This window comes from Lepidochelys kempii, chromosome 11, assembly GCF_965140285.1.
Source record: "Lepidochelys kempii isolate rLepKem1 chromosome 11, rLepKem1.hap1, whole genome shotgun sequence".
NCBI classification, from domain to species: Eukaryota; Metazoa; Chordata; order Testudines; family Cheloniidae; genus Lepidochelys; species Lepidochelys kempii.
In genome coordinates, this window is record NC_136390.1 from 5,670,426 (window position 1) to 5,694,497 (window position 24,072).

At 42.9% G+C, this 24,072-nt stretch overlaps 1 long non-coding RNA gene across 1 annotated transcript; it reads right to left on the reverse strand.

The window, feature by feature from the left end:
- Nucleotides 1-4,545: 4,545 nt before the first annotated feature.
- Nucleotides 4,546-23,727, reverse strand: LOC140895420 (uncharacterized). Its single transcript, XR_012154185.2, has 2 exons — nucleotides 15,739-23,727; nucleotides 4,546-6,029 (listed from the first exon to the last, which is right to left on the reverse strand). It is a non-coding gene; the product is annotated as an uncharacterized LOC140895420 (long non-coding RNA).
- Between the last annotated feature and the right edge of the window lie 345 nt (nucleotides 23,728-24,072).

Consider the following 24,072-nt stretch of genomic DNA (forward strand, 5'->3'; position numbering starts at 1 on the left):
ACCAAGGGCAGATCACTTACCACTAAGCAAGCGGGAGGATGAAGGATGGAATGAGGTTACTCTGAGAATTCTGATTCCTTCTCTGATTTGCTCCTGGGATACACACTGCCTGTTGCTCAGCATTCGGAGGAATGGGTCACACTAGTCCCCAAACACCTGTGTATGTATCTGAGTGTGTAAGGCTGCTCTCACTTCATACATGGCTCCCAAGTGCTAGGTCTTGATCCAAATCCCACTGGAATCAATGGAAAGGTTCTAACGGACTCCATTGTGCTTTTGCTCAGGCCTTTAGGGGCTATGATGGTGGGTGTTGTGCAAAACCCAGAGGTAAGTAGATAAAATATCTGAGCAAGAGACAGCCCTGAACTTTCAAAACCTGCATGGAACTTGGAGGGAGGAGCAGAGGTTGCAGGAGGGAAGAGTTTGGAATTTGGCACCAGGACGTCAGTCTGTGTGCATGTGACTTGAAGGCTAGCTGTTATAGCCGGCATCAACCACACTTCTCATATTAGCCCATAGAGAGATCCACACACAGGGATGTGGCACACAAAACAGGCCCCTCTCTGTAACTAGTTCTTTTAATAAAATGGCAGTTTAGTTTTGCGAGCATGGAGTCCTTTCATGTTATGACTCAGCATGCCGTGCATGAAACGTGAAACTTCAAGCAAGGTGCCATTTTGTGAGCAGCTTCTAACTCGGAACGGGTTGGTGGCGTTGGCTAGAAAATACTGCAAGAGAGCGGAGGTCAGCAGAACATTTGACAAAATTGAAAATTATTTTGTTTTCGTCAATGTTTTTATTGGAAATTTTTGACTTCTTAATAGGCCAACTGAAAACTACTGAAAACTTAAAACTGGAAAAAAAACCCCACTTGGTTTTTGGCTGAATATTTTCAGTATTCTGACCAAAAATAGACATTTTCGAAGGAAGCAGATATTTTCCACTACAGTTTTTGGCTCATCCAACCCCCCATTTTAAAAAATAGTTTTGATGGAAACTTTTTGACTAGCCCTATGAGCTGGTTTTTGTACCCCTTCTCCATTCATGTCCCCTCTCAGGCAGAGAGCAGCACAAACAATCCCAAGCTTCAAGTGAACCAAGGAAATAATCAATGTAGCACGAATGAAATGACGGCAGTGTGTTGGGAGAATACTTGCAATGATTGCTCTCCCTTAGAGATCCCTGGCACGCTTTATTAATTTAATTACAACTCTAACTTCATCAGCTGACCTGGTGCATCTGATTTCTTATGCGGCAAGAGGAGTGATAGGTGAGATCCCCATGACCTTCCATTAGCAATTCAGAACACAGAGCTGTATTAACGAACATCTTAACTGCCAGCAGCTTTGATGCTATTGTGGAGCAGAGGTTAGTCTTTATTTTCTCATCCACATGATTGAATTGTGGCTCTTCAATTAAAAACAGCTGCCTTCAGTCAGCGGATGGCAGTGACCTTGGTAGGGAAGGAGGTTGGGTCTTGGAGGGTTGGGGAGCATTGCTGATAGTTTCAAGTTCCACCAGCATGGTAATCACATAAAACTTTCCTCCCACCTGGATCCTTCATTTTCATTAAAACCAGACAAGAGCAATCAATCCTCCTGCTCGCACTTGGGGATCTTTTACAAATCACCCTGGCCAAAGCCCTGCTAAAATGCTGCGGGTTTCAATAATACTGAGAAGGTCTGGGCCTACTCCTGAAAGGTGCTGAACTGTCCCCAAATCCTCTGGGATATCAAGAGTCGAGGAACTAGAGACATGATCTTCGCAGCCTGCCAGCTCCAGGAGAAATGACAGGAGCAAAACCCTGACCTTTATACGGTTTTTTATCAGCTTAGCCAAGGCTTTTGATTCTGCACATTGAGAGGGACTCTGGAAACTTTTGTTCATCGTGAGATGCCCTGCAGAGCTTATTTCTGTCACTCGGTCCTTCCATGATGGCTGCAGTGGTGGGGAATGGCAAGAGACTGGATCATTTTCCAGTCAGTAATGGCAACAGACAAGGCTGTGTGCTGGTTCCCATGCTCATTTCCATCCTTTTTTCGGCTACGTTTATGGATGCATTTCATAACACCAAGAAAGGAAAAGCTATTCAGTTCTGCACCAATGGGAAGTGGTTTAATCTGCAACACTTCTGTGCTCTCACCAAAGTGGCTGGATTTACTTAGGAAGGAGCTTTTGTTTGCTTAAGGCTGTAATAGATCAAGTGAGCAGCCAGCATACAGTCAGTTTGCAACTGATCACTTCCTTCGTGAAGTTAACTCCTTTAATTTCACAGGTAGTCAAAAGACAACTGAAGCACTGTACCAACCTGTGCTGTGGGATGTGCATGTCCATCCAGTTATTAAGATCAATAACTCTCCTTGCAAGCCTGTGGAGATGTGTTGTTACCTGCGGAGCGTGCTACTCAATTAATGCTGAGATCACCCATTGCATGGCCAAGACAAGCTCTGCATTTGGAACATTAGCACATCCCTCTATGTGCTAGGGGAAAGATAGGGGGCATCAAAATAGGGACTAATCTGAATGGCTATTGGGCAGTTGTGTTAACAATACTTCTATATGGTTATGAGACATGGACAATATATCGTGCCATATCAGCAAGCTTGATCAGTTCCAATGCATGGTCTTCAGTCTGTTCACAGGGTCAAATGGTGGGACAAAATTCCTAATACCAAAATCCTTAATTGTTGTTGGATGTCTAGCATTCAAAGCATGCTCCTAACAGCTCAGCTGTGCTGCTCTGGGCACCTCGTTCATATGGCCAACTCAAAAATATTCAAGGCTATAGTTTAGTTAAACCAAGGCATCTGCTATCATGGTGCTCAGTCCAAATGGTATAAAGATACACTGAACTCAAACTGGAAAGCAGGTGAGGTCGATCCCAAAGCAACAGCCCACAGCAAAGCCAGATGGGGCAGATTTGTCATGTTGCCATTGACTGCTTTGAAGCAAGGTGCATCAACACCTTCTGTGAAGATCATGACCAGCGCAAAGCAAGGATATGAAGCCTGCAATGGCCATGGACAATTTTGTCTGTCCCACATGCAATCTTGTTTGCGGTTCTCCTATTGGTCTGGACTCCCACATACATGTTCATTTATAATGTTGGTTAAATTCTCAAACGTCGATATGGATGAGAGACTCCATCCACCCATACATTTAGTCCATAGCAGTTTTCTACTGGCTTTATTTATTACAATCACCTTTATTCTGAGGAGCAGGGTCTTTCAGATAGATTGCATCTCCAAATGCCTTCTGGGGTTAAACAATCCAGCTACTGCCTAAAGAGGTGGAGTGAAAGGAGAAAAACGTTTTTTTTTCTGATGAGATTCAAAATAATATAGACTCAACGGGGTGAAGAAATGCAGAGAAGCTGTCTGGGACGGTAAGGGGAGAAGGTTCCCATGCCAGTAGTGACCAGATACTGAAAAAGGACCAAAGATAAGGTTGGGGAAGAAGAATGAGGAGACAGAAGAGTTGTGTTAGAATGGGAGAGCAACAGTCACATATCTTCATGCACATGAAAAGATAGGTGGCAGCCTTCTTCATAGCTGGGGAACTGGAACTTGGTGATGGGAACCGACATAGACATGGGGGGAGGAGATGAAGGCACGGATGAGGTTTTGAGCAGAGGTGGAGTTATGGCAGAGCCAGAGACAAGCCTTGTTGCACAGGTACAGATTTGAACGCATAGGAAATGTGTGGGGGGAAAGGTGGGAATCATAGTCAGGGATAGCTGGAGCAGAACTGGGTGCCTTTACATAACGTTGCACTTCTGTACAGCCTTCCATCCAAGGATCCCAAAGCACCACACACTGATCAGTGAATTGATGCTCTGTCAGGCAGGCCATTGCTGTCCCCTTATGCGTAACAGAGGGGGAAACTGAGGCACAGAACATTTAAATGACTTGCTTGAGATCACACAGGAAGCCTGGGGCACAACTGACACACCGGTTCCTTTGAGATTTATAGTGCGGTGCCTTAGTCCCAAGATCATTCGTTCTCCCTAAATCGTATCTGGATGGGTTAGACTTAGCTGATAGTGCCGAAAGCCTGCCTGCCCAGTGGAGGGTGAGAGCAGGCCCATCACAGACAGACCACCCCGGAGGGAGGGGAAAGGCTACTGAGGCTAGGTAAAGGCAGGAAACAGCAGAGTGGAGCAGGAAGGTTGTCAGGGAATGTGTGACTGGGACAAGTAGCGAGGTGCAGTGGAGTGCAGAAGCCATTGGAATAAGAGGACTAGGGAAGGCTTCAGAGAGGTCAAAGACAGTGACTGAGACGATGCTGCCAGGAGTCTGCATCAGGGCTGCGCTAGCTCGATCTAATGCGTCAGCTTGTTTTTCTTGACTATTTGCAGCAATGGCCTTTAATGGACACTAGTGTTCAACTGGAACCTGGCCAATTAAGAAATGACGGGCCATCTCCGCAGCTGGTGTAAATCAGCATCATTCCATTGACTTCAACGGAGCTGCACCAATTTCCAGCAGCAGAGGGTCTGGCCTTATATCTATTGCACTGGGAAATGAGTGCTAATCTTGCCCGCGGCCCTGTCATGATGTATTTTATTGTAACATTAAAGAGTATTTTAACAAGCAAAATCAATAGTCATTACTAGATGCATTCTGGCACATAGATAAATTGCTGATCTGATGCCACACGTCCAGCTGATGCCATGGGTTAGCGTCTGTTTTCTCAGTCTCTCTCAGATGCGTGTATGGCTCCAATCTCCACAGTATATAGGTGCTGGCCGAGAATTAGACCATAGTCACTGTCTGCTCAAGAGAGATATTGTTAGACTAGTCAGTGGTAGATCAGGACTGAGGTGCATTGGAAAAATTGGATGATTACAACAGTAATGGATACTCCAGGCCTGGACTGAAGGGCACTGGGAGAATACTGCATTTTTGACTAGAACTTAGGAAGCACTCAGTAGGGTTAGATCTCGTCATTTGTTGTAGCACACTCACAAAGTGTAAATAAAGAGCTCTATCAAAGTTCTCCTTAATTCTCCTGAATACCCTCTAGTGTTCACTAGCATGCATTATATCTACTTGCCCCGTGTGTCTATTCAATTAATATTAGAACCTCAGAGTTATGAACACTAGAGTTAGGAACTGACCAGTCCACCACACACCTCATTTGGAACTGGGAAGCACACAATTGGGCAGCGGCAGAGACAAAATTAAAAAAAAAAATTAAATAAACCTAAACTACAAAAAAAAAAAAATGGAAAGCAGCATTATGATTCTGTATAGTAAAGTTTCAAAGCTGTATTAAGTTAATGTTTAGTTGCAAACTTTTGAAAGAACAACCGTAACTTTCTGTTCAAAGTTACGAACCTTTCAGAGTTCTGAACAACCTCCATTCCCAAGGTGTTTCTAACTCCGAAGTGCAACTGTACAACACAGAGCAGACACACTCTGTGTGTGTGGAAAGGAGGGGAAGCTTGCACAGTGACAGACTGCCTCGAGCCAATGCTAATCACCCGTCTCTTGCCAGGAACTGCAGTTTGCCCTGTCACATCAGCCTGTCATATTTTGTGCTGTTTCTAAGGGAACTTACTAGTCAGAATGAGTTACTGCCTGTGTCTCGCCTGTTTATCCCTTAAAACATAAAAAACAGGTCCTTGTGTAGTTTCTTGTTGTTCAAACAATCCCCCAACTCCCTGCCTCAGCCTGGGAAATGGTCCCTCCACACCAGGGCCGAAGCACATTGATGGAAGCGGATGGAAAGAGCTTCCATCATTGCTGTCTGCACTGAAGAGCACCTGTAACTAGCACGAAATCCACTTAGAATTATAGAATCATAGAATATCAGGGTTGGAAGGGACCTCCAGAGGTCATGTAGTCCAACCCCCTGCTCAAAGTGGGACCTAATTCCCAACTAAATCACTTGGAATAGTTGTTTCACCTGAACGGCGCTCAAAAGGTCTGATCTTCCAAGCCACTAGGGGGCCTCAACTCCCATTGACTCCAGCGGGGTTTCAGGGTGCCGAGTATTTTGCAGGAAGTGCTCAGCACGTTGTGGGCCTGGGAATCAATTAAATCCAATTATTAAATTATTAAATTAAATTAATTTTAGAATTAAAGAATTAAATCCAGCATCATCCAAAATAAAAGAAAAACGCAGACAGGTCTTTAGTCCCAGTGCGAAAAATAATGATTCTGGGCTACATGCTACTCCCTGCCCCTTATGAGATTTCAAAATCAGGCCATGCATTTGGAGACGCACTAGGATCAAATCAAAGGGTTTTCTCCTGCATGGGAATGTCAGTCTGGGAACGATGGTAGCCCTGGTCAAAATGATTACTGATGAAAGCTATTTGTCCGGCGGTAGAAGCGAATCTTTATGAGCTACTAAACAGGGCCATTTATCATAGGTGAGAGGCAGCAAGCAGGATGCTGCCTTGTGGGATGGATCTGCATTCCCTGTGCAGTGTTTTAAAAGGTTTGCAGCAGGTGTTATAGCGTGCTATCTAGGTAGGCTGCAGTAACTCACTAACAAGGGATCAAGGTCTTAACTGAACGAGTTCTGCAGGGAGCTGGCACATAATGAACAATGCCATTGGGAAAGGGAAAGAACCCTGTGGGATTGTCTAACTGCTCCCTTTCTGGGTGTGTTGGTGGAAAGTGGTTCGCCAGAGTGGCTTGAAAAGTTTGAATGAAGAAACGCCGTGGAAACCCTGAAGTTTTGAAAAAATTCCACAGGCTTTCAATGTGGGTCAAAACATTGTTTTTTTCAAAACCAGTCAAAACTGTGTGTGGAAAAACTTCAACAACATTTTAAACATTCAGAGACTGTCCGCTAATTCCAATAGCCACACTGAGGGATGTGCCAATCCTCCAGGGAGCTTTGCTGGGAGTTAGTGGAACAAGGGGAGACAGTTCATTGAACCCTTTGTCACCTCTGAAAACCAGGTTTCAATCCAGCCTGATCATCTCTCTTTATTGGGATCCATCTATGAACACATGTGTGACCCATTAGGGAAGAAAAACAATACCATGTGATTTAGGTAACCAATCAGAAAGCTCAATGGTGAATTTCAAATACAGGATAACTAAAGGTGTATGCCCTTTGATTGGGTCACAATCAATCAGGGCACCAATATGTTTGTAAAAACTAGTGATTCACGAAATCATTTTGAATAGCAGATTCATTTCTAAGCACCACAGCAACACAGTTTCATGATCAGGAGAAAAAAAACCCAACAACAAGCAAATAAATAAATCAGTTGTAATAAATAATTTGGCCAATTATTGTAACAAATATGTTTTGGTGATCAGCAATGAGCTATGGACATTATCAGTGAGAAAATGTAAATCTCTGAGCCTAAAATTCAGTGCTTTTTGATTTCTGCACCATGTCAAGCAGCCAGGCAGCTTGTCCAATCCTCAAGGTCTACTACCTCGAGGATATATTCAGAGAGAAATAAAGGTAAGTTTATAGAGTTTGCATTCTGCATGCTCTAAGATAGAATCTTGTAGCAGGGTGTGTGTGAGAAAAAAAGAGTAGAAACGTGATTGTTTTTTATTATTATTCTGGTTATCATCCATGCCAGAATGAGGATGATCCTCTGGTAGCACAGAGCTGAAGGACAGACTCTTATGCCAACCATCTGTGCTGCTGTTGTACAAGGGCAAAGGGGTGTGGCCACAGGAAAAGGGGCATGGCTTAGCCGACCCTGTCCTATGCCTATCCTTAGTTGTAATTTCAGCTGCTTGTGGCCTGTACAGTCAGGTATGAGTTAGCACAGCCTTCAGGCTGATTCGGCCTGTCATGCTGAGACCAGGCTTTTACAGAGCTATGTCAGGAGAGGGAAGTGCTAAGCCTCCTTTGCATATATTACCCCCACCCCCCCTCACACACACACACTGACCTGTGCTGTTTAGTTTAGCCACAGCACTTCCTTCTTCTTACAATGCAGCAAGGGAAGGCAAATAAGGCCACAGTAAAATGGGCAACAATAAACCTGCTGGTAAGTGTTGCTAAGTGATACCACCTAAGCTGTTTGAATATCTCAAGAAAAGAATTTTTAACATTGACGCTGGAATAAAGATGAAAAGGAAATAAAGACATTTGCTTAATGCTGAAACAAGCATACATTTCTAAGATTCCTTTTTGCATCCGCACCTTGCTACAATGGTGCTAAACATAATCTAAAACAGGCAATCTGGTGTTCATGCTTGGTCTGATTCATTTAGGGCTGTCAATGGGACTTGAGGGCGCTCTGCACTTGACAGGTTCAGGAGTTTAACACTAGTTTGCATGAGTGGAAAATTTGCCCTTAGGAGCTCAGATACCCTAGGGATAGACCTGATAGAAGTACCCAGATGCATAGATACGTGGCTAGTTGGTCCCACTGACTTCAGGTGGAGAAAGAACTAGCCCATGATCTCAGAGATATTTAGGCACCTCATTGAAATCAATGGCAGTTAGGTGCCTAAATAACTTTGACTTTAAATAAGTCAAATATTGGGAGTTATTACAAACTCACAAGTCTAATGGGAATCCCATTATTAGTCTATTCCAGCATGACTTTGATCAGAATGTCCAATAACCAAAAATTAGGAGTTATTAAAACACATCCTTTCCTAAGGACAGAGGCAAAGCCTCTGCCTGCCAGATGCTGGGACTCAACGACAGAGATAGATCTCTCGATAATTGTCCTGTTTCATTCCCTCTGATGCATCTGGCATTGGCCACTGTTGGAAGACAGGACACGGGGCTAGGTGGATCATTGGTCTGACCCAGTATGGTCATTCTTTTGTTTCATGATCAGGCTGTTATGGAGCCTGAAGTCAAGGCCCAGTTAGACACTTCATGGTATTCAGGTTATCCAGACAATTGCATTATAGACTCTCCGGTCAATGCTAGTGCTCATTTGCAGGTGTTTACTATAATAAATGTTCATGGCTCCATTATAGGTTATTGTTTCCAAGCCTAAGTATTGAAGGATTATTTTTAGTTTATGCTTTAATGATGCACAAAGATTATCACAGTCCTTTCAGAGCCCTGTGCAGTAATCTGCTTTGGCTTTCTTAAAACCTAAATAACTCTTGTTTAGAATGATTATTTAGTAGCAAACTCGCTTATCCTCTGCATTATGGCTCAGCGGTCTGCAAAATTTTCTTTTTAGAAATATAAACTCATTTTGTAACAGCTACAGAGAATCTGCAGGAAAACTAATTTCTATTTGTTTTTGTCTTTTTTTTCCCCTCCTTTTTGCACTTTGCTAGGTTAGTTGAGTAAAATAAAATTGCTTTCTGGCTAAGATCATCTGTACAAGCGTTAGCCTGGAATCAATGTTTTGACTGAGTTAGGCCCTTAAAAATTAAGGGCGACGTAGTGGTTGAAGTTAAGGAGGGAGTGCCATGTATCGATGTACAGCCCCTCCTGGAGAAGTGGTCCTGGGGTTTAGGCATGGGGGACTGCATTCAATTCCCAGCTCTGGGTTCAATTCACAGACTTGTGCCTCAGCTCCCCATCTCAAAAAAGGGGTGATTAACACATTCCAAGGCCACTGTGATCATCTAGCCTGACCTCCTGCATTACATGGGCCAGAGAACTGCCCCAAAATAATTCCTAGAGCAGGTCTTTTCGAAAAGACATCCAATCTTGATTTAAAAATTGTCAGTGATGGAGAAAGCATCACGGCCCTTGGTAAACTGTTCCAATGGTTAATTACTCTCACTGTTAAATATTTAAGACTTATTTCCAGTCTGAACGCTCCATGTGGTGTAGATTGGTATAAATCTACTGAAGTCAGAATTAATCATAGAATTAATTATAGAATATCAGGGTTGGAAGGGACCTCAGGAGGTCATGTAGTCTAACCCCCTGCTCAAAGCAAGGCCAATCCCCAATTTTTGCCCCAGATCCCTAAATGGCCCCCTCAAGGATTGAACTCACAACCCTAAGTTTAGCAGGCCGATGCTCAAAAAAGTGATCACGATATTCAGCACCCGAGGATCTGATCCTCAGTCTGTCCTTTCTGTTGAGTTTGTAAGCCCTTTGGTGCAGGAGCATGTCTCTGATTGTGCAGTGGGGCCCTAATATTTGTGGGGTCTTTAGGCATGACTGTATTGCAAACAGTACAGCTATGGCGGGCACACAGAATTTACAATGGGCAAAACAGACCAAACAGATTTCCTCCCAGAAAGACCTCAAGACCTGATCCTTCAAGATGTTGTGTGCCTGCTTGGAAATGATGAGGATCCTCCCCTCTCATTGACTTCATTACGAGTCAGATTGGCCCTAACGACTAATTAGCAAAGGAGGAAGCCTTGATGATAAAAGGAAAAAAATATGAGAGAGGTGGAGAAAAAGTGCAGTTCTGGATTTGGGTTTTTCTCCCCTCCTGCAAACAGCGTAACAATAAAAATGTATAATTAATTGTTTACTTTGCATTTAGCAACTTTCCATTAGTTCATCTGCCTAAGTGAGGCTGTAATCAAGAATGTATTCGCTAATGCCACAACTCTGAGGGCTAACAGGGGAGAGGCAGGCGGCTGGGCCAGCATTTAGAGAAATGGAAGATCATCAGCCTCCTTGCTTCTGTAATTTCTCTACAGGAAGCTGCCCCAAATAATATCAGTAGCTACCTGAACTGTAGGAATCAAAATCCATTTGGAGCCAGGGATTTGTGGATTATTACAGCTGTAGGTTGGGCAGAAACGTAGTTGAAACTGGTGAGTGTAGCAGCAGGTCAGCACTCAGTTCCTCTTAATCTGTCTTTTTCTTCACACAATGCACAGTCAAGCCGTGGAACTCCTTGCCAGAGGATGTTGTGAAGGCCAAGACTATAACAGGGTTCAAAAAAGAACTAGATGGGCAGGGATGGTGTCCTTAGCCTCTGTTGCCAGAAGCTGGGAATGGGCGGCAGGGGATGGATCACTGGATGATTGCATGTTCTGTTCATTCCGTCTGAAGCAACTGGCACTGGCCACTGTTGGAAGACAGCATACGGGGCTAGATGGACCTTTGGTCTGACCCAGTATGGCAGTTCTTTTTTTCTTAAGATGAGGGCTAATGCAGAATACCTTTAAAAATCTGGCTCTCAGTCCCCCAGGTATACAATGGGGAAAACAGCACTGCCCTACCTCACGGTGGTTTTGTGAGGATGAATACTTCAAAGGTTGCAAGGTGCTCAGATACTCCTGTAATACAGTCAGAGAGGTACCACTGATAGCTGGATAGATAAAGTCACAATCTGGCCACACAAACATTCTAAACTACGGTGAGGGGCAGTTTGATTAGTACATGGATGGCAGACATCTATGCACCAAAAGACATGATGCTATAGGTGACGTGGGTCCCGCTGAGGCAGTTGTAGTAAGAATCTCCCAGTGCCGCCTCTCAGATGAAATGAAAATCAAGGTCTTCACCATTTCTAGTTAAAGACCTCAAGGCACCTTTGGCAAGAGTGTGTTAGCCCCATCATATTGGCAAATCACAATGTAGATAAGTATATTAATTTATGATTACCTTTACTTTCAATTCAACTGCTTTCTTAAAACTGGTGTGTAGTGTTAATTAGGCCTGCTAAACAGCAAACATGCTTCAACCCAAAGGCGCTGCATTTCAGTGCCGTGTGTAGATGGTGGATTCTTACACACAGTTTATAAAATGCTTTGGGATCCTTCTGAAAGACAGGCATCATATGTATTATCTCTGGGTGTCAGCTGATCTAAGGGAAAATTCTGTGAGGGATACACCCAAAGTGTTAAAATAGCCCTTTTCTGTACATGGTTATGTTTACTTTGAGTACATTAGGTGAAGAGAGACAGAAGACCCATAAATACATTGTTGTGGAAAATTAATGCTGGTAAAAACAAGGGCAAAATGGAGTAATTAAACTATTCTAATTGAGGCTTGTTTATACTAAAATTCATAGATTCATACTTTTTCAGACCATGTTGTCTGATCTTCTGTATAACACAGACCATGAAACCTCACCCCTGGTGATCCGGGCTACAGCTGAAGTGCAAAATAACTTCACAAGGACACCTTGGGAAAATACCTATATCTGAGGGACCAGAAAGCCATTTTGAGGAACATGTTTGGTTGGAATTGTTTATGGGATAATTCCTTCAGGACATTCTTTTGACACGTTTTGCTGAGGAGAAGTCTTCAGACTTCTGGGACGTTCTCTGGTCTAGGTACATTCAGGCCACAGAAGGGTTCAACGAATGGAACGAAGGGAGACAAGCCCACTAACATCCGGATTCCCCGATAACAGAAGGTGGGGGGAATTCAAACCCTGGTTTAAAAGCAGTTGAGTCAATGGAGTTACACCAACGATGAGCTTGGAACTGTGTGTTTGCGTCTTGTTCCCCCATCCCTAAGGGATAACTTCATGCCATGCTATTTTCCCTAACTTTTTCTATCCTTCTTAATTCCTATTTGAGATAGATTCAAACTGAGACCACCACTGTAGAGGAAAGAGGTGAGCAGCTCTGTGTATGGGAACCAGTGGGAAGAGACCAGCGTAAACCCACTGTGAAACATCCTTACCCTTTACTGGGGAATACGGAACTGGAACCTAGAAGCTGAATGACCTGTTTGTCTTTGCTGCTTAAAGTGCTTCAGCAAATGAAGCCTCAATCACAGACAAAAGTGTCTTCCTTTCCTCTTCCTTCTCTTTCCCCTCCTCCCAGGTGCTTCTTATGTTCCTTTAAAAGCAGGATTCACCTCAACCAATTAAATTACTGAGCTGGCACTCAACATTTAACAGGTTCTTTAACCAAAAAGAAGTCCATTTGTGACTTTTAAACTAAAGAGGCTCTCTTTGAATTCAAAAGCTAGCGAAAGGAATAATTTAGAATGAATGTTGATTTGATTTTCAGAGATGTTAACCTGACTGATTTTTCTTCTCTCCCTGGTGTGTTTTTAATAGACTAACAAGTCATCTGCTTTGTTCATCTGCTCACAGGAGCAAGTGTGAGTCACTCTGCAAGGAAAACCAACCTGGAAGATAAGTGATGGTGTGACAGAAAAGAGAAGATAAATAGCCTCTTCAGAGACCCACCTTCTAAATAATTTCAGCAGAAAGAGTTCATTACAAGATGGAAAAATGTTTCCATATGCTACAGCTGGTCTGGTGAAATTGGGTATTGTTGTGACAAATCCTGGGTTCAAATGCCAAGGAACCTATGGAGGAGGAGGCAAAATTATAGGGCCTTTAAATGTTTTGGTCTAGTGTTAGGGTTCAAGCCTGGGATTTAGAAGACCTAGATTCAAATCCTTGCTCCACCACTAACTTTCTGTGTGACCTGGAGCAAGTGATTTAGTTTCTCTGGGTTTGTCTCCACTGCATTATAAATCTGAGCATGTGGATCCTGGGCTTATGGACTCAGTATTTCCAAGTCTGTGCTTTAGTGTCTACACTGCATTGCACACCTGGATTTACAGTTGCTGGACCCAGGTCTTACAGCCATGCTAAGGTGTCCATACTAGATTATGCAAACCTTATGACTTGGTTCTGGGGCTCAAGCTGTGACCACACTTCAAATTGACAGGGCTTGGACCCGAGGGACAGTGGAACTTGGGCTCTGATGCCCGCCACCCAACAGGATCCTAAAAGGGTCCTGAGTGCTCGCTGATCCAAGTCAGACTGAGTTGTGTGTGAACGGAAGGGGGGCTTGGGCTCAAACCTGAGCTAGAACCTGGGCTAAGTGCTCAGTGTGGACATACAATCCGTGCCTCAGGCTCCCACTTGTAAAATAGGGTTATTAGTATTACCCTACCTCACAAGGGTGTGGTGAGGATAAATACATTATATTTGGTGAGGTGCTGAGATGCCACAGTAGCGGAGATCCACAGAATTACCGACCTAAGAGAGAAACCCTTAAAGAAGAGTGGCCCAGATTCTCAGCAGGTGTAAATCAGCATACTGCTTTGAAATCATTAGTGATATTCTGATTCACACGAGCTAGGGATCTTACCCAACGTCCCCTATGGAGGGTGTTACTAGCGATTTGAAATCTGCACATGCAGGCTGGCTGCAACACATTCATAGTCTGCCAATTGTTGCTTGGTCAAATTCCACAACTTCACAGCTTACACAGTGGGCCCAGTAAGACAGCGGCATCCAGTAGTAAAGGCCAGATGAAGAACAACCTGAGCAGCCCTCAGTGGTGAAAGAACAAGTTAAGGACTATTTAGAAAAGCTGGACATGCACAAGTCCATGGGGCCAAAAGATATCTGATGAGGTTCACCAAGGCCAAGTGCAGAGTCCTGCACTTAGGAAGGAAGAATCCCATGCACCGCTACAGGCTGGGGACCGACTGGCTAAGTGACAGTTCTGCAGAAAAGGACCTGGGGATTACAGTGGAGGAGAAGCTGGATACGAGTCAGCAGTGTGCCCTTGTTGCCAAGAAGGCTAATGGCATATTGGGCTGCATTGCCAGCAGAACGAGGGAAGCGAGTATTTCCCTCTATTCGGCACTGGTGAGGCCACATCTGGAGTATTGCGTCCAGCTTTGGGCCCCCCACTACAGAAAGGAGGGGGACAAATTGGAGAGAGTCCAGCGGAGGGTAATGGAAATGATTAGGGGGCTGGGCCACATGACTTATGAAGAGAGGCTGAGGGAACTGGGGTTATTTAGTCTGCAGAAGAGAAGAGTGAGGGGGGATTTGATAGCATCCTTCAACTACCTGAAGGGGGGTTCCAAAGAGGATGGAGCTCGGCTGTTCTCAGTGGTGGCAGAGGACTGAACAAGGAGCAATGGTCTCAAGTTGCAGTGCGGGAGGTCTAGGTTGGATATTAGGAAACACTATTTCACTAGGAGGGTGGTGAAGCACTGGAATGGGTTACCTAGGGAGGTGGTAGAATCTTTATCCTTAAAGGTTTTTTAAGGCCTGGCTTGACAAAGCCCTGGCTGGGATGATTTAGTTGGTGTTGGCCCTGCTTTGAGCAGGGGATTGGACTAGATGACCTCCTGAGGTCCCTTCCAACCCTAAGCTTCGATGATTCCATGAACAATTCCCCCACTCCGACAATTATCCTAAGAACTGGTCCAAGGAGTGGGGATAATCTAGTGGATTTGGCCCAGGACAAAAATTCTGGGGGATTGTGTTCCTGGCTATGCCATAGACTTGCTGTGGGATCATGAGCAAGCCATTTAACCGTTCAGCGCCTCCATTCCCTGCCTATGAACAGGGCAAATTAATGCTTCCCCATCTTTATGAAACACTTTGAGATCCGTGATGGAAGGTGCTGTAAATGGGCTAAATACCACAATCTAAAAAGTTGGCTACAGGAACTTGAAAATGATAATAATCATACACTGTGACATACATGGTGCTCGGTTGCCTTGATGCCTGGCCTTGTTTTCAAAATATTGAGGGCTCCCTGCATGACACTCTGGATAGCTGTCACTTTTGCCTTTCTCTAAATACAGTCCTGAACATGTCTCTGTCTTTTGAAAAGTCTATTTTGGAGCCAAGGCTCAGCAAATGAGACTCCTGCCTAGTTATTTATTGAATGGTCTATTGAAATCCTTTAAAATTTTTAAATGCATGTTATTCTTAGAATCGGAAGATTAAAAGAAAACACAGTCATTTATTAAATGTAACACTCCATAGGTAGGTTTTGCATTGGCCTAGCTCTGCTCCCACTGAAGTCAGTTGTAATAATCCTATTGACTTCAAAAGGGAGCAAAAGTTACAAGGCAATATTATTATTTAGTAGTACCACCAAATGTTCTGCCCTCATATATCATTAATACTTTACTTACCAGAAAGAAAGTGTACCTGACTGGCAAATGTTACTATGGAATATAGACAGGGTGATGATGCTTAGAACAATAGTAGTCCCTTGCTTTTCATCAGAAGGTCTTCTGGCACTTCACAAAGGAGATTGGCTGCATTCTCTCCATTTTATAGGTGGGGAAAACTGAGGCACAAGGTCACTGGGGTTGAGCTGGGAAGAGAATCCAGATCTTCCAAGTCCCAGGGCTCTATCAACAAGGTCACATGGCCTTTTGGTGAGGTGGGCACGTTCATTTTTTTTCTCCAGGAGCTATAATTTCCTAGTAAATAAATATATGTGTAGGGTTAAGGCTAACTGAAAATCAGCAGATAATAAAAGTTGTAAAACACTTACTTATTATACATAGTGCATGCTTTCAAAGTCTGACATTTTGCAAAGTGCTTACTGTTTCTGTGTATTGCTTTAATCACCCAAAGAGGGCACATAATGTCACAGCATTTGACATGTAGATAGATTTTGACAATATTGACAACATTGTGGACCATACAAGTGACATCTTTTAAGGCTAATAATAGGAAAGTACCTTCAGAACAGCTCAGCACCTGACAGATCTTGAAGCAAGAAGCTACAGAGATGTTTCCACTCCCCTACTCCTGAGCTGCACAAAGCACTGAAAGGCTGCTCCCAAAATTTCAATTTTTATTTGCAGGGAACAGCATTTTAAGCTCCCTGCCCCCTCCTGCCCCACAAAAAAATCCACTTTCAATTAATAAAGTAACTGATAATATCTCCCACTGATTAGTATCACTGAAAATAAAATATATAGATAGGAGGGCCAAGGTAACAAAAGAAAGCACTTAAAAAATTCTAGGTCAGAGTTAAGGCTGTTTATTGTGATGACATATGTATGGGAGAAGAAGCTCTGAAATTTCCAAAACTAAGAACCTAAAATTAGGTTTTTAAATCCATATTTAGGCACCTACATCAGTGGCTTGATTTTCAAAAATGCTGAGCACCCAGCAGCTCCCATGGTTATCTATCCGTTTGTTAATTACACAATTATATGCTGCAGGTAAGGACAGGGGGCTACATTCTGCTATTGTTGACACACATGCAACCTTGTTAAGATCAATGGATGGGTTTGATGCATGGGTATGTTCAGGGACGTAGTTTGGCTCTATGTGGAAAACGGTTTACTGATACCTAAGAAGTGCAAAAAACAAAGGGGAAAACAAAGTCATCATTTATGTTTCATAGCAGAAAGCCATACACACACCAGATGGCTTATTGAACACAGCTTAGCTGTTTGCTCATTAGCTGAGAGACAAACTTCCAGGATACGCTATACTAGTAGATGTTTTTGTACTCTTAAATCATTGCATTGACAGAGCATTTTCCAGCCTTCTATCTTTACAAATATAGAAGATGTTGGGCTAATTTCATCCCAGGTACAACTCCCTGGAAGACGATGGAGTTATACCGCGGCTATAATCTAGTCTGGTGTCAAATTATCTCTGTTCGCACAGAATACGAGTAGTCTCAAGACATCCTGATTTCAAACACCCAGAAGCACAATTTGTTCTGAGGTTTGGCTTTAGCGTTTGGCTCTGAGATTTTGGTTCAGCCTGTTATATAGTTAAGAGCTATTTGCTTAATTCAGATCCAGATTCAGCTGCCAAAATTCAAGGTTGATTAAGTCTGGGTTTTCAGTTGATCTCTCCCGTAGATGCAGTCTCTAAATACCAGAGTAGAAATGGCCTACTATGAAGCTTGGTATCAGTTAAGGCTTTGATCATGCAAAATCTTATGCACATATGTAACTTTATACATGTGTTTACTCCATGGGTAGTTGGGAGGTGAAAGAAAATCCATTTCTCTCTTGAAATGTAAAGAAAAGAAAGAAAGACTTTAGAAATAGATTATTTATTTCAATAATCTGAAGGAAAAAACATTGTTTTTTTTTCTACTCATGAGCTCCGTAAAAAAATCTGCACTCATTTTCTATCTCTGTATCATTACACCTTTCATAATCAAACAGAGTAGCTTGAAAGTTGAACCATCCTGGGTGTGTAATTGCTGCTGAAATAAATGGAAAGAGGGACTGAGGAGGAATGATACTGTCTGCTCTGCCTTTATCCAGCCAAGACAACAGGACTGACATGCTGAAAGGTGGAAGACAGGTATAGAAATTTGCACGGCATCACCCTGTTCTGACGGTATCAGCACAGCTCTGTGAACTCTGTGTGAGCAGCAGTAGGAGACTATCTGCCCCAGAATTAATTCATATCCCTTGCCTAGTTGTTGGACAGTCATTGTTGTTCCTTTGGGTTTCAGTAATATGGTTGTCCAGGTGAAAAACTAGTCAGTCAATTTTTCCATTGAATGAAATACTGCAGCTCCACACAGTGACTTGATCAGCTGGGTTCATCCAAGCCTGGTCTTCTCTGCCAGTCACTAACAGGGTCTGATTTATAGATATGCTGATGTTGCCACAACCTAGGGACTGCAAGGGTCCCGCTTTGGTCCTAACTGCTGGACTGGGGACTCTGCTAATTGAACAAATGCTAGTAGAGAGTCTGGCCTCTCCTTGACAGAAAGAGCACCTTGGCCGAAGTGGATTCAAAACACGACTCCATCATTAATGTCAGTTCTGGGCTCCCATATGAATTTTATTCCCCTCAAATTAATTTTATGCAAGTGAACATTATCAGACTGATAAAGGACTTCAATCTCCATGCCTGTGTATTCAAAGGGCAGGTATTGCACAGGCAATGGAAGCACAAGCTTTCCTCATACTACCCCATCTGTCATGGAATCACAGTTCTAAACAGGAGGCATTTATGAAGCAAAGCTGTCAACGCTAACAAAGAGGCTTCTACACAGCTTGAGTTCCAGCTTGATCTGCCTTTGTTTACCAGGAAATAAACCCTGCCTCGGAGACTACACAGCACCCAGAGACATCTAGAGGATGAATAATGTAACTGCAAGTACATGTTGTTACACCATCAACGTGCCTCGGTCCTAATATGGTATGGCTATTAGAACTTCTCAGAATATTTATATTTGCTACACATTCACCCATGTCCTCTGCCAGCTATTTCAATGTTTTCGTTATTTGTACTTATTCACTGAATAGTTCAGAAGGTGAATGTTAGTCTGTGGGCTGTTTGTAAAATGAGAGGGGTTCTGTAGAACAATCAGTGTTAATGCTGAATCTTGAATACGCCGATGACATAGCCTCGTTGGCTCAGTTTGGAGAATTGCTGCAGCTGATGGCCGAACTGGGCAGGCAAGAAGCAATTCACATTGGTCTGGTTATTAAGCCAGGTAAAACTAAGATTTTTAGGGCCTTGCAGTTGGTTTTCCATTGCAGGAGAAATCTACGACACAGCAACTGGGTATTTTGTCAGTGTCACTTGTTTTATTTACACTGTAAACATCAGTCTAAATAGCAGGCAGGCAACACTTCTTTCCAAAATCCCAGCTCAAACAGCAGTGCCTGATTCACAGGAAGGAACTTTGCCCCAACAACTGACTCTTGTTAGTGCAATGAATGCAAAGAACCAACTCAAGCCGTGTGCAACAGCTCCCCACCAAGTAAACTACATCACAAAGCTAACAACGATGCAGCATTTCTTCCAAGATTATATGCTGCTTGCATGCCTAGAAAAAAAACTTGCAAAACTATGTGTAACAGCATCACCTGGTGACTCTAGCTGGAACAAGCACCCAGTGTGGGCATTTCCTAACATCTGACTATGTGACTTTGTAACCTTAATAAAATTTTTTTAACATAAGGTTGTTTGTATGTAATATGAGTAATGTTGCTGAATGACACCATGATTTGTTGCCCCTTGTTGTTCCCTATCAGAATGCAATATGACCATATTAAAGATGCATCAAGGCATGAGACCTCCTAGGCGGGGAGGGGGGGTCAGGGAAGGGGCATGTAGTTCCATATGATGCCGATCCTGGCACAAAGTCAGGGCTTTCCCAGATTTAGCTGCATCAGTGGGAATGGGGTCAGTGAATGTGTTGCTTACAAACCTGCAGGGCATCTCTTGCTCGATGGAGTATGAGCCCCTTTAAGAGCTTTTACAGACTGCAGTCCTGAAGTAAAATGCATTCGTTCAGCCCTACCTCTGGTTCATTGTAGTCTACATCAGTCACTGAGATACAGTGGGAAAGTAGCCAAGCAAGAGTCACCTCTCCTAAAAGGTTGGGCATTGTTTAAAAAGGCACACTCCTGAGTCACTCCTGCATGCATCTGAGGGTTTATACTGGGTGTGATCCCAGTGAAGTCAGTGGAGTTATCCTAGTGTAATATTGGAGTGACAAAGGGGTTTAATCAGGCCTTCAGGCTTTACTCCTTGTTTGCATCTCCATCTGGCAAGTGTGTATGTGTAAGAGAGAGGTTAACAATGAGGATATTTTTTATGATGAATTTGTGTAGTTTAGCACCACAGTCAAAAATCATGGGCCATATTGTGGCATCCATTTTTGTGCTGAACTGCCCTTTTATTTGAACGGGGAGCTGGAATTAAAGAATGGTAATACAGTATGGTTCTTTCTTCCTTCCCTCCCTGTCTCCCTAAGGTGAACAACACAGTAAATTAGAGCTATAGAGAGGACAGAAATTCTGTTTTGCAAAGGTGAGAGATTTTTAAATGTGGCTTCGTTCCAAATCAGAGCAAAACCCAAAACTTTCATAATTTCCTGCCAAAGAAAATTCTGAAAAATAAAATAAAATTAAGATTGGTCTAAATGTTTTGTTTTGATCTTAACTTTTTAAAAATGTTGCATAATGATGGAATATCAAACTTTAAAAATCAAAATGAAAAGATGTTTTAAAACAAAATTAAACATTTTGTATAATTTCTATTTAGTATTAAGAAAGTTGCTCTACAGGGGCTTGATCCAAAGCCCATGGAAGTCAACGAAAAATTCCCATTGTCACCAAGAGGCATTGGATCAGGTCCTAAAGTTGCATGCTGTGTTATGATTGTGTGCGTATTCTAGACTATTTGAGTCTGGCGACAGATGTCAATTTTATTAACGGTATTATACTGCCTCGGATGTGCCAGATCATAAAAAACAAGCAACTTGCTTTGGTTTCATGACGAAACATGAAAAGGGAATGATGTTTCAGGTGAAATGTCTTTTCTGTTTCAATTACACAGAGAGTAAGGAGTACTTTTCCGATATGCATCCGATGAAGTGAGCTGTAGCTCACGAAAGCTTATGCTCAAATAAATTGGTTAGTCTCTCAGGTGCCACAAGTCCTCATTTTCTTTTTGCGAATACAGACTAACACGGCTGTTACTCTGAAACCTGGGATTATACAGAGGTGACAGATGGGAGCGTTGCCTAGTCGTTAAAGCAGGAGACTGGAAGTCAGGATATCTAAGTTCTAGTCCTAGTTCTTCTGTAGACTCATTTCCTGGCCTTGGGAAAAGTCAGTTACACTCTCTGTTCGGTGTAGGTGTCAAGTAGGTGGAAAAGTACTTGGAGATCCTCACAGGAAAGATGCTGTTCAGATATAGCAAATAGTTCAAATAAGACAGAAATGGTGCTTGGAAGTTCTTAGGTAGATTGCAAGGTATATTATTATTGATGTTCACAAAGCACTGAACGCTGGGCTTTTTTTTTTTCTTTTTTTGTATTGCTTCACCTTGTCCATCATTTGTATCTCCTTTCTTCCAAATGCATATCAGCTGAATTCACGCTGGGACTAAAATATTGTCCCAGCTAGTTACAGACCGGTGGATATGAGGGAAGAAAGAAGAAGGCAGAAATGAGAGAGTGCTCCATATCTGTGTATATTGCTGGCCCTTGACTGAGCAGTAGTAGATGTCCAGGGCCTCACAAACTGGCTCCCCTGTAATGTGGAGTCTGGGTATAGGAGGGTAACTTGTTTTATTTGCATGTATGCACCAGTCATGGGACAGAAATGGTCACAAACAGCATGCTGGTAATTCCTTTTTTCAGGAATCCCAAATGAACACTATTGTCTGGTTTCCACGGTACAACTCTGCCTCAGGAATTTACTCCAATCTGAGAAAAAGGCAGGCAGCAAATTCTCTTGCTGCTCACGCAGCTCCATCTACCTAGAACCTTGCATAACAAAACAGCAGCAACACACATCTTCCCAAGACTGAACATTTGATCGCATGCTACAAAAAAGAACTTTGGAAACTGTGTGTAACAGCACCATCTGATGAAACGTACTATGACAGTAGGTACATTCTTATTTAATAGATAAGTTGTCAGAGATGGTGCTCAAGTCTACGCAGGATAGCTCGTGGGGTTAGTAGGACCAATGCAACCTGCTGTTGCTGTGGTCAGCAAATGGTTTCCTCTGTGCAGCTCTTTGCATCAGCTCCCAACAAGAGCCTCGTTGGGTCCTCACAGCACAGTACCTGTCTGCATTGTCTCGTCTCTGATGGTTTCTGTGCAATCGGCACTGAGCCTTAAATTGAATTAATCAGCAGCGATTCATTTCCACAGCTTGCTGCTTTCTGACTCAGGTATAAGCTCCCCTCAGGGCAGCATGGGATGCTTGCAGATCCCCATTAACAAGTAGCTGGATTTCTGCTCAGTGGGGTTTATCTCAAAGAATTGATATTTAAATAAATGCAAACATCATAACATGCCACAACTATGTCTTTAATATTCTGTCCCTAGCTACTCATTTGGTAAGAGGAAATCCTGTTAATACAGCCTCCAGTCTCTGCTTTCTGAAACATAGGCAATACCCCAAATCTTCAGGAAGAAGGAGAAATTTAGACTGGAAACTTTGAGGCTGTGGCTGTCTTTAATATATGTTTATACAGTGCCAAGCACTGTTCCTGACTTGGGCTTGCTGAGTATTGTCGTAATTCAGTTAACAACAACAACAATAATAATCAAGTGGGTTTCTTAGTAGGATTGGGGTCTGGTGGTCAAACTAAGAGGGACTAAGGGAGGACAACCCCTAGGTTCTACTGTCAGCTGACTCATTGTTTGACTCGTGAAGGCCCAGATCCTCAAATCATAAGAACCTGAGTCTAACTTCTCTATGCTTCTTTTTACCCAACTGTAAAATGGGCATAAGAGCCACACATAACTACTATAGTGTTGTGGAGCTGCATTAACAATTGTAGCACAGTAGCTGGATGAAAGATACAATATAAGTGCAAAGTGTTACTATCGTTGTAGCAAGATCACAGTGCAGGTGATGTCATTCTCCAAGGGATGGCTAAATCTGATGCACTCTACACTGCAAAAGTCATTTTCTTTTTTTTCTTTTTTCTTTGAAAAACCCATCTGAATTTTATTCAGGGTTTCATACAGATCAGAATTCTCCAGGGAGAAAAACCCCAGAGTCCTTGGTACATATTTCAGCTACAGATGGCAGCTTTATAGCACATAGTTTGTGGGGAAAAAACATATTGATGAGATAAGCAAAACAACCCAGGCACTCAAATACACTTAAACAAAACCAGATGAAAAACAAAGCAACAACTTCCTGGAACCGCATAGGATACTAATGAATATTATAGATCAAAGTGCCAGGGGTAGATGTTCTCTCTGTTTGACAGAATCTGCATCGTAGACTTACATCCCTTATTCATGGTAGCTATGGGATTATTGCAAAGAAATAAAAGCACAATTTTTAGAGGAACCTGCACTAATGTGAGATGTGCTCATATATTGTAGTTATAGGAGGGTAAATAGTGTTGAACCACTAAACTTTTCTGTAGCAGCAGGATTTATCTGGTTTAGGTTGTTATTAGCCTGATACCCATGGAAGTTAATAGGGACCTCATCTTCCAACATAGGTGAATGGAGGTAATAGAAAAACAGGTATTCTTTAATCAAAGCTTCCTAAATATTTGTGAGAGCCAACCTGGTCCCCATGTCCCCTGGGCTGAAGTGAGGCTCTGACCCTCAAAGGTCCCATTGAACTGAGGATCCAGGCCTAGCTGCCTACCATATAACAAAGGCACTTCAGTGTTTGCCTCCCCCCAAGTTTGAGGGGCAAAGGCATGGGGACAAGGTGCAGAGAGTTCTTCCTCTTACCTTGTTCAGATGTAGGGTAGCCAGGATACCAGTCTTGGACTCCAATAGAGCTAGACACACTGAAAAGTGGGTGTGCCGGGGTGAGACATTGAGAAGAGATAGGAATTACCTGGCCAGCTCATAGCCCGGTCAGGGTTGGGGTTGCAATATGCTTAGCATGCTTTGTCTATATTTCGTTCAGAGCCCAGTGAGAGCCTCATTAAAGAAATGGACTGGGATTGTATGCAATAGTCCTTTTGTGCGTTAATTAGTTGTTTCAGAAGCATTCATCTGCGACCTGCATGGGTTATGGATTTTA